The following is a 15,435-nucleotide window of genomic DNA, read 5'->3' as shown; positions in this document are numbered from 1 at the left end:
CGAGGGCAATGCAAACACAACACAAAAGCACATGATATACTTATGCACTTATTTCCCTTATACATTTGAATTTCTATTATGTAATAAAATTCACATGCAGTAGAATAATGGGCGCTTGTTTTTATTGTACAATTGGACAACAGAAAAAAATACATTTGGACTTATAATTGTAAATATTCCAAAAGTAAACATATTGAATGCATAGTGTGTACAACCATGGGGCTGAAAAGTAAATGAGAAATGTGTGCCCTACAAAATTAAAGTAATGGAAATATGACCTTGGATTATAAGTAATATAGACTGTATATAAAGTAAAGTACAAGTGTTACAAGATTTAAGGAACAATCTTAAGAGGCAATTTAAACATTGATGAGGTTCACATGACCAGCATGCTGCTAAAACAAACAAGAGTTGTGTGTATTAATACATACATTTTGAGCCCCATCCATTATGAAATGCAAAACAGAAGCTGGATCATATGTGTTGCACTCCTCTCTCTGTGAACAGGCCTATCTATCAGAGCAGCTCTCAGCCAGGAGAGCACTGAGGTCAGGGAGCTAACCTTCAGAGGCCCGAGGGCTGCATGAAGCATCATCAGTGCCATCAGGATACATGGCCTCAGCGCTGCAGCACAGCTGGGGGAAAAGAAGATCTGGATGAACTGAATGAATGTGTATGTGGATGCATTTTCTTGCACATCTGTAGGTTCCTGTGTGCATCTGTGTTGGTGCCTTGGTGGTGTGTATATTAGGGTCATGAATGATGGTTAAAATGTAGCTAGCAATAAACTCAAAGGCAGAAGGAGAGACATGCTGCCTTGTAGAATCTGTGAGCAGTTTGCACTGATTATTGATGCAATTTATAGTTTTTATATATATAGTATATCATGTAGCCTACACATGCACATTATATACATACAACATAATGAAATAAGAAAATTAGGGATGTCCCGATCACCTTTTTTTGCTCCTGATCCGATTCCGATCATTTGATTTTGACAATTTGCCGATACCGGTTTTCCCGATCCGATCTTTATGCAATGCATTAAGAGAAAAAAAAGAAAAAAAGCATTCAAGTTGTCCCTTTAGGTTATTTTTTTATTTAAATTGGATATTCTATCCAACATGGATATATCTTCTTTCTTTCACAGCAGCATTGGATCAGTTCAGTTGTGCAGCATTGGATCAAAACAAAATAAAGCTTATCAGTACTCGTTAGCTTACTGCTACAATTAGACACTGCGCCCTGCCCACTCTGTTGCCAGATTTGAGAGAAATAGGTCTATGAAAACAAGCCCCAAAGAAGCAACACATACATGATGTTGTGTAATTTGACGCCAAAACTAAGGCCTCAGGATGACTTTAAGACTTGAACATGGTCATTTTTGTTTTGTAACATTGAATACAAAATTAAAAAAAAGTATTTATAAAAAAAATAAAAAAATAAAAAAATCCTGATCCCCGATTTTTTTCTCCCGATTCCGATCTTTTGAAAATCACGTGATCTGTTCCGATCCCCGATCACGTGATCGGATCGGCACATCTCTAAAGAAAATACATTATTCTTAGGTATAATATAGTATGTACAAATCCGTTTAAAGCTATGAATATTCTCATGTATAATAATGAAGTTCAAACAAACTATAGGCTACACATATGTACCTATTTACCGCAATTACCAAAACACCAAATATCGGACACAACAAAAGAGATTGGTATGCTCATTTGGCTTCCTATAGAGAGGCAAAGTCCCTCCCTTTCCGGGGGACCTCCATGGGACCTTATTTCGGAAAAAGTATGTATTGAAGTCAATGGGGAGGGAAAGATTATCTTTCGATCCCGTTTGAATTGTGCCACAAATTACACATATGATGTTTGTCAATTAAAAAGGTAATTTTGCAAGTCAAAAAAATAAAAATATGTCCTAAAACTGTGAAGTAACACTTATTTTTGTGTGAAACCGCTCAATTAACTACATCTCCCATCTCGCACCACACACCAAGACGGCCGTCACGTTGGCATATTTAACTTCTTTCTTTCAGAATGAGGCGGAAAGTATTAAAAGAGGTGAAAATCACTACAAGTCTGGGCATGTTGAGAGCTGTACATACACAAAAGGGGAGTTAGCAATCGGTTCCGTAAGAGCCAGCATGCGGGACCGGGATTCTGGGATTTGTAGTCTTTCTAGTTGCATATTTTTCATAGTTTTATAATTCAACAGTTTTGCGACAAACTGTGACTTTTTTTACATGGAAATTATTTTTTAAGATTGACAAACATCATATGTGTAATTCCTGGCACAATTCAAACGGGATCGATAGATAATCTTTCTCTCCCCATTGACTTCAATACATAATTTTTCCGCAATAAGGTCCCATGGGTCGGAAGTATATGCGTTTTGTCATTTTTAACAACAGTTTATTATTTTTTTTCTTCTTTATATTCCTCAAGTAAAATCTATAAAATGCAAATAATATTACCACAACATTATTAATTTATACTTAAGATAACAATTAACTGGTGCAAGAAGATCTGGATGGACTGAATGAATGTGTATGTGGATGCATCTTTATACAGTCTATGGCAGTGGTCACCAACCTTTTTAAGCCCAAGATCACCGACCTCGGCCTAGGTGAAAGGCGAGATCTACATCTACCTATTGCAGAATTGAGTGAAAAAGACGGCCCAGACAATGCTTCCAATTTGAGGCCTTTTATATAGGCTAACTGCATCTGAATTACTGTTACAATGAAGGCTCCATAATCAGCTCAAGGCATATAGGCAGGGGTAAAGTGCTATTGGGGGGCGGACCTCACCTCCTCAAGCGGAGTCCGGGGGGATGCTCCACCGGGATGATTTTTTTTTAAATATTGAAGTTGAAATCATCAATCTGGTGCACTTTGAGAGCAACATGAAGAGATCTATGGATACCTCTCTCAGCACCCATATGAAACAGAACTGTAAACAGATTTTCTTTTTCTTTATGGATATTTTACAAATCACATTAAACTGTATTCTTGTTTTACTGCCATATAGTAGGCTATTTCATAGCTGTTTTTCATTTATTTTCTTATTGTTTGTATAACTATAATGATCATATGAAGGTGTGCCGCGGAAATAATCTTTTGAATAATTTGTGACAAAACTGTTCTAAACACTCAAGAGTCCTTTAGCTCACCTGAGCCCCTCAGTCTGACAGGAGAGGACTCTCCTCCAGCTTGTTGTGGAAACAGCTCCTTATGTCCGTTAGTGCAGCTAGCTAACCAGATGCTAACATCACGGTCCCCGCTAGCACCGGTCCCTCTCTCTCCCTCACTCCCTCTCTCCCTCACTCCCTCTCTATCACACTCAATGCGCTATCGCCACACACACACAGAGCCGAGTTTGAATGACACAAGCACACGTGTATTTCCATGCAACTCTCTGATTGGTCTGGTGTGTTGCCTCTGTTGCGTTCACTGAACACGGGAAATTACAGTTCTGCCGTCGTCTCTTGTGTCATGATGAGGTTCACGTAAAGCACGGTTAATGTATTATATTATTGAAGTGTCTCAAATATACGTCAATCAAGTGGCACCTGCTAATGGGGTGGTGGATGATAGGTTTACATCTAAAAACGTATTTTTCAAACATTATTATTTTTATTTTAAATTTTTAAATTTTGTTACTTTTTTTTTAACGGTCCGCGATCTACCCGCACCACACTCGCGATCCACCTGGTCGATTGCTATCGACTGGTTGGCGACCACTGGTCTATGGGATGCATCAGTCTATAGTACACAAGTTATTGAGCCGTTTCCGCTCTACATCCTGAACTCCTCCCTTCGATGCAATGCACTTCCGTTTTGGCGGACTGGGTTTGTTTTGCTAGCTAGCTCCGTTGTGCCGACAAAGCACTGATATCGCAGAGACAAAGAGGATATAACAATTACAACATGAAGAAAAGTGGTTCGGGAACTACGTGTGCGGTAGTTGGTTGCAATCACTCGAGAAAGCACCTGAACGAGTGGTTAGATAGAGAGTGCTACGACCACAAACCAGCACCCAGCCATGTTGTTCATTAAATACAGATAAACACAACAAATACTGCATGCATTGTATTTTTTAATATTATATATGAATATTTTCATAGTGATGTAATTGTGTGGGCTGCTTTTATATTTTAATTTGTAATACCTGTTAGGATTAAACATGTGATCTTTCTTGTTGAAGCCATTTCTTTAGTTTCCTCTAAACAATTAATTCATTCAGTGTTATTTATGTACAGTATGAGCTTAATATGAATGATGAACTGTGTTAAAAGAAATTGTAGCACTCTAAGGAACATATGAAATGCAATAATGCAATAACAGTGCAATAATGAAATTAAATTACATCAAACTTTATTTTCACTCAAACAGTACAGGCACATATGATATATTGCACAGCATAAAGAGATCATGTAAATTGTGCATTATGTAAACAACAGACAACTGTTGGCTCCTGTGGGCATGACCTAAATAAGGCAGTTTATTTTGGTTTTAAAATGCTGAGATATTTACTGCAGAACTGTAACCTTCCCTCAACAAAATCGTCAACAATTTTCGGGAGCATGTGGGCAAAGTAGAATGTGCGCAGCCTTATGATATGCCTTCAGACTGTCCATTGCTTTTCCATCTATTGCCATGGATTGAACGAAGTAGGAGCACATTTTGCTGTACGTTATGCTGGGCCACGTCGTCATGTTATCCTCCCAGTTTTGCACTGAATTCGGGTGGGGGAGAGTAACGCCATCTCCAGTCAAAGAAGTAGAATCGTGTTCCCAAGCTAGCATCACTGTTAGCATCGAAATCGCTGTGTTTACACCAGTGCCCGTCTGACTGTTTACACCGGTTTACACCGACAGACGCTGTGCAAAAGACTTCCGGCGGAAATGAAGTGCATTTGTGTAGGGTTATGGCGCTACCCGTGGTTTGTCGCGTAAACTTGTCTATATCTGGGATGCATTTGCTTGCACATCTGTAGTAGGTTCCTGGCGGCATCTGTGATGGTAGTGTGTATATTAGGGTCATGAATGATGATTAAAATGTAAACTCCAAGGCAGAAGTAGAGACATGCTGGATGGTAGAGTAGAATATGTGAGCTGTTTGCGCTGATACAGGCTATTAGTCAATTTATAGTTTTTAGGACTAATTTAAAAAAAGATAAAAACAACACAATCTTATGAAATCTTGTTCACATATTATATTTATACAACATAATGACATAAGACAACAAATATACTAATATTACCGCAACAGAAAATTAACTGGTTATTTTTGCCCATGTGGCTTCACTTGCCTTTGGAGGAGCGGATCTGAGGCGCAGAACAAATGGAGAATGTCTGACGTTAGTATCTTGATAAACGCATACAAGCTACAGGTGAGATGCAATTGCTTTACCGTATGAACTTTTGAGTGGGTACTTTCATCGGTGACATTACTAATTCAGCTTGCTAACTAGCTCACCAACATAGCTAAATACATTTAATTTCCTAATTACGTGCTACACAAACGGTGCATTTTTAGCCTGGCTTGCTAGGTTTAATTTAGCTAGCTAGCCTTCCTTTCCATACACCAATGGTGCACACTGCACAGGTGGTCTTGATAGTTTTAATTAACCAAACTAACCTGCACTTTACTACACTAATGCTGCAAAATAGGTGTTTTTAGCCAGACATGCTAGGTTTTATTAAGCAAGCTAGCATGCACTTCAGTACACTAATTCTGGTGTTTTTAGCCATGTATGCTAGTTTTAGCTTAGCAAGCTATCCTGCACATCAGTACACTTATGCTAACTATTTTGAATGTTGACAACCAACCTCACACATCTAATTAAGGTGACTACATCTAATGAGCTGTTTAAAAATAAATACATTTGTTTGTATAAAAAATCCTCAACCATTTAGCTCATAATAAAAAAATAAAAATGCTTTAAGTTAAGAAACAAATTCAATTTGCAGATATATCATAAAGAGAAATAAAGTTTTGCATCAGCGGCTGTGGACCCAACTAGCACATGTTTGGAGTTTGTACTACTATGTATCTATCTGACCCTGTGTATCTATCTATCTATCTATCTATCTATCTATCTATCTATCTATCTATCTATCTGACCCTGTGTATCTATCTATCTATCTATCTATCTATCTATCTATCTATCTATCTATCTATCTATCTATCTATCTATCTATTTATTCAATCCCCCTAAATTTCCTTGATCCTCACTCCTGCTCCTCCAAAATGCACAGTGTCGTCGTGATTATACACGTTAGAAGACATCACTCAGGATTGGCCGGGACACTTCAGCTTGTGTGTTTTAAATTGCTCCCAGTAGTATCCTCAATCTGTGTGGAAATCAATATGGCTTTTACTGTCACATTGGAGGGGCGGGGACCATGTATTGATGTTCAGATGTCATTTCAGGGGGATTTGATGTTTCTGTCCCCTCTTCAGTGAGGAGATGGCACAATAGATCAACTGATGATGTCTACTTGCTTTCTCCTGGGTTTTACTGGAGCCTTGCGTTGCTAAGAGTGAAATCGCAGATGTAGAGTTGAGTCAGAACGTGCTGAGCTTACAAAGGAAAAACAAAACGAAAAGGTTTAGGGAAATATTCTATTGATTGTTTTTATCAGGAAAGCTGTTTGAATTAAAGCCGGATATCTTAATAGGGTTATCATCGTAAGCTTCAAACCCAGGACGAGCGCTCTGAACAGACATTATCACACACACTGATGACACCAAAGACACACATACACAGGCATTTTATCCATCCACAGGGTTCTCGCGGGGTCTTAAAAAGTCTTACATTTGATAATCAGAATTTAAGGCCTTAAAAGTCTTGAATATGATCAAAAACATTAGAAAGGTCTTAAAAACGATCGGTTTTGAAAGGTACTTCTGTGTTGCGATCACGTCTAAATGTGTTTTGGGGAAAATGTCCGGGCTGCAAAGTAACCAGTACGGTAATAGCCTTTCAGTTCCCCCCAACAATTTGTATTGAAATAAATCAACATGGAACCAGTAATCACTAACTTTGCATCCCCCGGGCCCCTTATTGGAGAACACCCAGCTAGTAACTAATCAACCAACCAAGCTTCAGCTAGCGGCAGTCAGACAGGAACTCGGGTATCTTCGGAGCTACTTACAAATAAATAATGGGAAGTGTAAGTTCAACCGTATTTGGTTGGAAAACACAAATTTAGTGCTTGGTTGAAACCAGTGGAGGGGAACGTGTTTCACACACACACACACACACACACACACACACACACACACACACACACACACACACACACACACACACACACGCTAACACACACACTTTTTGCCTAACACGCTAACACAGTTCTGTGTACTGGTAGGTTACCGTTATGTTCAGTCATCGTTCTCATGTTGAATATGAATACATTTAATTTGAAAGTAATTATGGGACGTATTTCTTCTTTCATAGCAATTTTCCTTCATACTTTCTTGCTGTGAAATAGGTCTTAAATTCTATTCAAAGTGGTTTTAAAAAGGTCTTAAAGTCTTACATTTGAGTTGGTGAAACCTGCAGGAACCCTGCATCCAGTATAGACAATGTTGTGTCTCAATGCACAGTTACTGCTCCTACTTGTAAATATAATTGTTTTGGTCTTATTTTTTTTTTAGTATTGGGAAGATCTTTTATACACAATTACATTTTTTTTCAAAGTGAGGGGATTGATGAAGTACTGTAGAATTGAATGCAGTTTATATACCTATAGAGGGCTTTTCACAGTCACAAGATGGAGACATACCGGTTCAAAGCAATATTCAATGCTTTGTTCAGATTAGATAAGGCCCACGTCAGAAATGATCATGCTTGTCATATGTCTTAGAAGCTGAATCATCATGTTAATCATTGTCACATAGCTTATCATATGCTTACAACAGTGTGTCATGCTTTGGGGGAACTCAAACCTGCAACTTATCATCCAGGTAAGCAACATCTTTTACTGCGTCATTCATGTTAGCCCTTAATCACATGTTTTGATTACGGTTGCTTGTGGTACGCATTGCACGCTCATCACAACTTTATTGAAATGTCAAAGCTGCTTGACACATGGAATCAATGCATGACAGATGTTAAACCTGTCAGTTGTTATATCATTGTTTTTATTTTTTGTAATTGACCTAGCAACAGGTGACAGAGCCTTTCTTTGCCTTGCCACTGCATCAGAGAAGGAAGCCTTCTTAATTTAGAGTTCTGTGCTGCCTTACAGTGCAACACAAGCTAACAGAATAAGCTAAATCACCATTCTTGTTTCTTGAAGTTTTCTGTATTATTTACATTGTAATGAGTTTTTGGTTTACTTTTTTTGTCAGCTTCCTCATCCTCTTTCATTGACCCCTTTTTAATATGGAGCTTGCTTTATTTGCAGAGTTTATTTTTGTTAAACGCCACCAATCATCTCTTTCACACATCTTGTTCATATATTTATAGATTAAGCTTTTCTCATCAGTCCCAATCCCTCTCTGTTCCTGTCCCACTGTTTCTCTCTAAAGAGTCTCGCCTCCTCCCTGACAGCCCGTGAGCCCTAGAGTCACATTTCAGGCCTGGCTGCTACTTAAAGGCCCATAATCTGCTTGGCGAATGGCTACAGTGTGGAGGCCTGAACGGAAGCAAATTATTCGCTTTAAGGACTCCTGCTGCTGTGGGACCCGGGGCTAGTGGCTGGTGCCGTTAACGTTAACACACACACACAGTGTGCAAGCCATCATTATTTATTTAACCCGTTAAGTGTTTAAAGTGGAAGGAGTCCACCGGGAAATGGCTTGGTTGATGAAATTATTCCACATATATATATATATATGGTTAAATCCTTTAGGGAGAGGAGCAAGGGAACATGGAAAGATGAAGCCTACCTACATTTCCAGATGCAAGGCCGATCACATGATAACAGAGTGGGTGCTTAACCGACATATACCTCACAACATGGGAGGAAGTCACTGGGATAATGTAAATGTTTCCTGGGCTGTGTGAGAGATATATCTCTCCTCACTCAGTGTCAGACAAGAATAAAATGCAAAGGTGTTTGCTGTTGTGTCTGACAAGGTGTTACCAATTGGCAGTTTCACATAATGCCACTACAACGAACATGAGTTGTTTACCAAGCCCTGGCTGATGATAAATATCTTCTACTATTCACAATGTCACTGGCAACCCTGATTCTCCTTGAAGCGTGTGTGTGTGTGTGTGTGTGTTGGTTCACACTGTAACCGTGTTTCTGTGTCCAGGTGCATCTGTTTGATCACAGTAATAGACAGAAGGGATAGCATATTTGTTTTCTATATGTGTGTGGAATAAGGAGCCCCAGCATTAATAAGTAATCATTGGATGTTGGCCCTCCCATAACATGTTGGACCAGCAGCACTTGCCCCCAGTAATGACACCATTACAGGGCCGAAGTAGCCAGTTGAGGGTTTACCTCTGGGAATCACTTCTCTGTCTACACTGTGCCTCAACTCCTCGTCATATGGGCTAGGAGATTGTAGTGTTGGACCATCCGTACACAGATGTTTGCCTTTACTCACAATAATACCCATGAGATACACACATTACAGTCTTCAGATATGATTCATTAATACATATACACATGTTTAGTAAAATAACCCAAAGAGCTCAGCTGTATCTAAACCCATCTGGAGAAAAAAGGCAGTAACCAAATGCATTCAACAATTTGGGGAATGTTGTGGGGGCGAGTAATTTGTTACAACACAGGGAGAAATGTAGCTACTATTTATTAGATAATATAAATATGGTGATGAAGTAGAGATAGAGAGAGGGGGGGGGGGGGGGGGGGGGGGGCGGGGGCTGAACAGATTGAATGGCTAATGAAATGGGTACCTCCAGGCCTGAATAAATTCTCTGGTCTGGCGATCCCCCAGGATGCTGGCCTCCCAGGGAGATTAATGACCACTGGGCCATGGTATAATGAAGTAGTTTGCCTTGGCAATGTGCTTGTGAATTCATCACAGTGTCCACAAGTGGGCTGGCCAAGCCCAACATCTTTATAAATCCCCCCTCTATCTTCTCTCCCGCTGCTGATTTATGGTTCCGCCACCCCCAAATGGTTTGGCCCCTCTCACCAGACCCCGCCCTGGCTGACCATCACCATCCTGCCGAAATCCAGGTCACTGCACTGATGGGGAAGAAATGGGAGGCTAATCAGATAATGGGAGGTGGAAATGGGCGAGAGTGAGTCTGAATCTTCCATCTCTCAACTCCTCCTCTGCCTGTCTCCATTCCTTTCCATTTAAGCACTCTCAAGCACATAGACTTGGATGAGGTGGTTCATTCTGTTTTCCGTCGGTGTCTTGCGCTTAACCTTAGAAGCGATCAAAAACTATTTGCACATACACGGGTACCAAGGAGGGAATATTGCCACAGAGAAGAGGTGTGTGTGTGTGTGTGTGTGTGTGTGTGTGTGTGTGTGTGTGTGTGTGTGTGTGTGTGTGTGTGTGTGTGTGTGTGTGTGTGTGTGTGTGTGTGATCTCTAATCCACAATGATATAGTGAACGGCAACAGATTCCCCTTTGGTCTTAATAAGGAAAATAATGATTTTGAAATTAAAGCTTTTTAATGCTGAACTCATCTCAGCATGTAATGGATGCTGTGCACACCTAATTGTTAATAAATGTTGGCTATCTCCTGTGAATAGCTTAGTCCTAAGTGCATTCCCACCACAGGCCAGGCGTTTGTTACAGTTCTGTGCCCCCTGCTGCTGAGACATGGCTAGCCACTTAATGGCTGAGGAGGACTGATGAGACTTAATGTTGCACAACTCTGTCAGCCTCATAAAGCCTGTCTGCCTGATAACTGAATCTCCATATGGAATAGTAGCAAGGAAATGAAAGGAGAACAATAAAGCATATTGAGGGATATTTAGATTAAAATACATTTAATTGGGTTCCTGTCTCAACGCATTGGAGATGTGTTCTCACGTAGCTCTCCGTTCTGCGAGTGCACTTTACTTAAGCTAAATAATGCCCCTGTCAGTGTTTGTAGTCTAACCTAGTAAAGATTATTAATGAGTGCAATAAATCCAAATTGCATAATAGGAAGTTATGAAAAAAGGATTGTCAGAGTTAGGTCTAATGAGTATTTAGTTTGTTTACCAAGAGCAATTGTCACCCTGTGCCATGTGTACTTGGTAATTGTCAAAGGCTTTACATCCCCATTCCTTTCTCAAGAAAGCTTATCTTAATCTACAGTGTCTTATTTTTCTTGGAAAGGGATGGATGAGTCGAGTAATTGTACAGTTGACATCGGCTTAGACAACATCATCCCCTTAGTCCCCAGCTAATCCTACAGAGTGATAACAATAATGGGAAAAAAGAATGGAGATATATTTTTTACAAAAGAAGATATGGAGTTTAATTTGTAATTAGCTGCAGAGGTCAACGACTTGATTCACCATCTGAAGGTTATCCTCCCTTATTTCTCTCCCCTCTCTTCTTCATTTCCCTTTTGCCTCTCAGTATTCAACCTTTGAATCAGATTATGACCTTGTTGTGATGAAGTCAAGTGTTAATTGTATTTGTGTGTGTGTGTGTGCTTAAAGAATATCAGTGAATAAAAACGGGGATATTTCCCTGATGATTGCTCGACAGTTTGAAAAGGAAAGGTGTGCAATTGTGAGCGGTTGTCTGTGTGTGCGCGTGTTTGCCGATAGGAAGTGTAATTTATTTTAGGGGGGTTTTGACCCTAGACCCCCATCCACCCCCCACTCCATCTGCCCTGTATCAGACAGCTCTGTGTAGCCCCTTGGGGCTCTGAAGTAGCAGAGTTGCCCTCCTTGCCCGTATGTGTTTGTGTTAGTCCATGTGTGGAGAATCAGACCTTTTTGCTTGTGTGTGTAAATGTGTGTGTGTTAACGTGTGTGCGTCTGTGCTAGTATTGATCCCCCCCCTCCTTCCTTATAATGAAGTGGAACTACAGCTCCATTACGAGCTGCTCTGCCATTGGCTGGAGGTAATATGAAATTAGCTAGCGTGCCGTGAGCCTGTCAGTATTGATTTCACTACCCAGATTACTTGTTACAAAAGAATAGAGCTGTCTGTGGCATAATTGAACAAGTTAACTCCTTGTCTCATAAAATGTAGGCCTGTATTGATTGTTACAGGGAGGGCTCAGTGATATGCAGAGAGAAAGTAAGTTGTACGGGTGTTAACTGTGAAGAGGTGCTGATGCTTTCTTTTCTTCCTCGACGGTGTCACCCTGACACGTGGATCGAGGCGTTTCTTGCTGAGTCGCTGGATGGCGGACAGCAAATGAGTTTTGTTCCGTCAGCTTCACGTTACAACAAACGTTTCTCGTTTTTTCCTCCGTCTGTCATTTTTCATTTCATTTGCCTCAAGATTTCCTCGGTCTCGCTTTCAATTTATTACCATATGTAAAAGGTGTCAGAAGTTGAAATGGTCAGAGCAGATTTCCTGTGGTTTATCACGAGCGACGTGTTTGTAAGTAGAGCAGTTGTGATGATGAGTGATGATGATGGCAGCAGAAGCCTCTCTATATATATTTTTTGCTTCGCTGATGAACTGGAGCACGCTAGTCCTGTCTAATCACACTTGGCAGATTTGTGCCAGGGAAAGTGAGGTGTTTAACAAGTGTCCTGGGCCATTAATTAACCGCCTCTTTTGGATAAAAAGGAGAGTAGATGTGTTCAATAATTTACACACGCTAAAGGCGCGTGTAAATTCTGCCCACAGAGAGAGAAGAAAAAAGTGTGTGTTCTCTGGACTGTATAAATGGGTGAAGCCAAATAGATGGATTCACAAATGCCTATATGCACACAGAGATACACACTCCCCCACAGCTGCAGTGTAATGAGCCTTTAGCCTGTTAACCCTAGCTAGCTACCTCTCGAGCAAGGTGCTTCAACGTGCCTCTGTTGAGGGCATAATACTTATCTTTTGGTAATTAGAAAATGGGGCTCAGTCAACAATAAAAACGGAGAGTTCATTCAGACACATTTCTCATAATTGTTCATTGAACAGCAGCTGAGGAAACAGAGGGCTTCTTTGACCGCGTTTGGGGCAAAGGAGGGGGTGATAAATTGTTTGATGTGCGAATGATGATGTTGTCCCTAAAACAGACATGGAAGGTACAGCGTTTTCCCCCCCGCCGACAGGGTGAGGGATTAATGAAATGCTCCTGCACGCGCCGACTTCCTGCACTCCACTGCTGAGTGATAAGTAGCTAACCAACGAAGCCTGTAATTACAATCTTACAGAAACCGGCCTGATCTGTATATAAATCTCACCATCCAATTACAAGATGTAATAATTCTGCACTCAGGCTGGTAATGAGGTCTAATACTGGTGCATGTGATAATCCCCTCTGGATGCGGGCTTGATCAGATGTTGGCTTTGTAATTAGACTGGCAGAAAATCATTATTTCGTGTTCGGGAAAAAATGAGGTTGGTGGGAAGTTAATTTTCTCCCCATTCTCTGAAGCGTAGACAAGAATTTAATGATTTAATCATGATTGTTAGCTATTTTGCAATCAATTTGTAATGATTGTGTCACAACAGAGGCTTTCAGGGAGAAGGGCATGTAAAGATTGAAGGTGTCATTGATATGGCATGGCCCTGTCAATAGATCTATACAGAGCAACGCTGATACTGCGGACGAGTGCGTGCATACACGGATGCGTGTGAGTGTGCTGCCATGTACATGGATGTGTTTTTTTTTTGTATGTTGTTGGTATGTAAGAATCCGCCGTAGGCAATCTGATAACAGCTACCCTTAATTGTTTAACAAGCCTGAGCTGAATAACACTTTCTCTGTGTCTCAACTGCAAAAATAAGCAATTTCAGGAGGAGAGGGTAGTAAATGGGAACGGTACAACCTGAGTGCAACTGCACAACAAAGTTAAAACAAGGGTAGATTTCTGATGGCCAGTATATGTGGTTAATAGATTATCAGCAAATGAGTTGGTTATTATTGGTAATTGTTCCAATAGTTGAATTTCGGATGTTATTAACGCCCGGCAATGTCTGCTGCGTACTAGAGAGGCCACTCAACACCCAGCTCAGGGTGGGGGGTTTAAGCCTCTGGGCCGTTCCCTCTGCTCTGCTCTCCCTCTGCTCTGCTCTGTGTGCTCCCTGCTTACAAAGGTATTTTGGGGACAGCAGAGTAGAGTGGGCAAAGCAGAGAGAAAGAAACAGACTTTATGTTGTATCTTATTGTAGACAAAGTCTAATTGCTCGTTTTCTATACATTTAGCACAATTCGATAGTAAGGGAGATGATAATTGATTAATCAAACACCTGTTGAACAAGCAGAATGTTTTAAAAATAAAAGTGTTTACTTGGATACCTTTTAGGTTACTGGTAATTAGTCTAAGAAAATGCAAAGTCCATAAGAATATTGGGTCTTGCAGTCTCTATCTATCTCTAATAGGATTTCACATTTTTGTACACTGCTTTCTCTGCAACCGTGGAAAACATGTTTTTTAAAGTAGAAAAGGTTAAGACATATTTTCTGATGTTAATGGTTGGTCTACAACATTATGTGACTTGGATAGATAGAGATTTGGGGACTTACAGTAACAACACGAAATGTTGTCTAGAAAGGGTTGTAAACGTTTTGGTCTGAATCGTTAGAATATCGTCTTTGCTTTCAGTGCACTTCTCCATAAATCTTTAGAAAACAAGAAGAAAAACACAAGAAAAAATGTGATTGAGTATTCCAACTGCCATTATCTCTACTTCATTGATAATGAAGGGATGATTTACTTAGCATTTCTGTTGTATCTCTATCAGTGTGATTATCCCATTTCCCCAGGTTGTGAAGATCAATTGGTTAGTTGTAGCATAACAATAAGTATACAGTACAGTGTGAGCTGAATATTTGTAAAACTATAGCGAAACATCTCAGTTCAAATGTGAGTCAATGCGTGAAAGCAGTTCTCCAGAGGTTCCCACTGTATTCACGTCTTCTCCTACTGTAGCTCGATGCAGTGTTTGATTGGAATAGCTCCTGTTTGATCATCTGGAGCTACTTAGTTTACCGGAGCATCCACCATGCAGTAGATTTAGGCAGTCCTGTGGGTTTGCACTTAGTTCATCTCTCCCCTAATCTCCTGGCGATTGCAGCTGAATACTTTATCGATAGGGAATCGACTCCAGTCCAACGAGCCGATTTCTATAATTGATACTGTTTGAAGTTAGTCCCAGAAGGCTGAGCGTTCAAAGGGAGGCTGCTGTTTTGATCAATTATATTAAAGTGCAAACTTAAACAAATCTGGATTGAGTCAATACCGCCTTCTTGCTTATACTTTAATTCAGCTGTTTTAATACAGATTAAGGACGTTAAGGCCGAACCACGCCCCTTAGCTGTGATATAATGAGCATATATACCACGGCCTGAAGTGAGCTATTGC

The 15,435-nt window shown here is 40.3% G+C and overlaps 2 long non-coding RNA genes across 3 annotated transcripts in view; one reads left to right on the top strand and one right to left on the bottom strand.

Moving 5' to 3' along the window:
- Positions 1-266: 266 nt before the first annotated feature.
- On the bottom strand, positions 267-3,325 carry LOC307030592. The gene is made up of 3 exons (XR_013805710.1): positions 3,178-3,325; positions 958-1,030; positions 267-635 (listed from the first exon to the last, which is right to left on the bottom strand). It is a non-coding gene; the product is annotated as an uncharacterized lncRNA (long non-coding RNA).
- A 1,693-nt stretch (positions 3,326-5,018) lies between these two features.
- Positions 5,019-15,435, top strand: part of LOC307030741 — a 193,997-nt gene continuing 183,580 nt past the window's right edge. For both annotated transcript variants that reach the window (XR_013805769.1, XR_013805770.1), the window contains exon 1: positions 5,019-5,399. This is a non-coding gene — a long non-coding RNA (uncharacterized lncRNA). The remainder of the gene's footprint in view (positions 5,400-15,435) is intronic.

This window comes from Notothenia rossii (assembly GCF_949606895.1).
Source record: "Notothenia rossii genome assembly, chromosome: 2".
NCBI classification, from domain to species: Eukaryota; Metazoa; Chordata; class Actinopteri; order Perciformes; family Nototheniidae; genus Notothenia; species Notothenia rossii.
The sequence above is the reverse complement of the archived record's forward strand: the minus strand, read 5'-3'. Positions and strand labels throughout refer to the sequence as shown.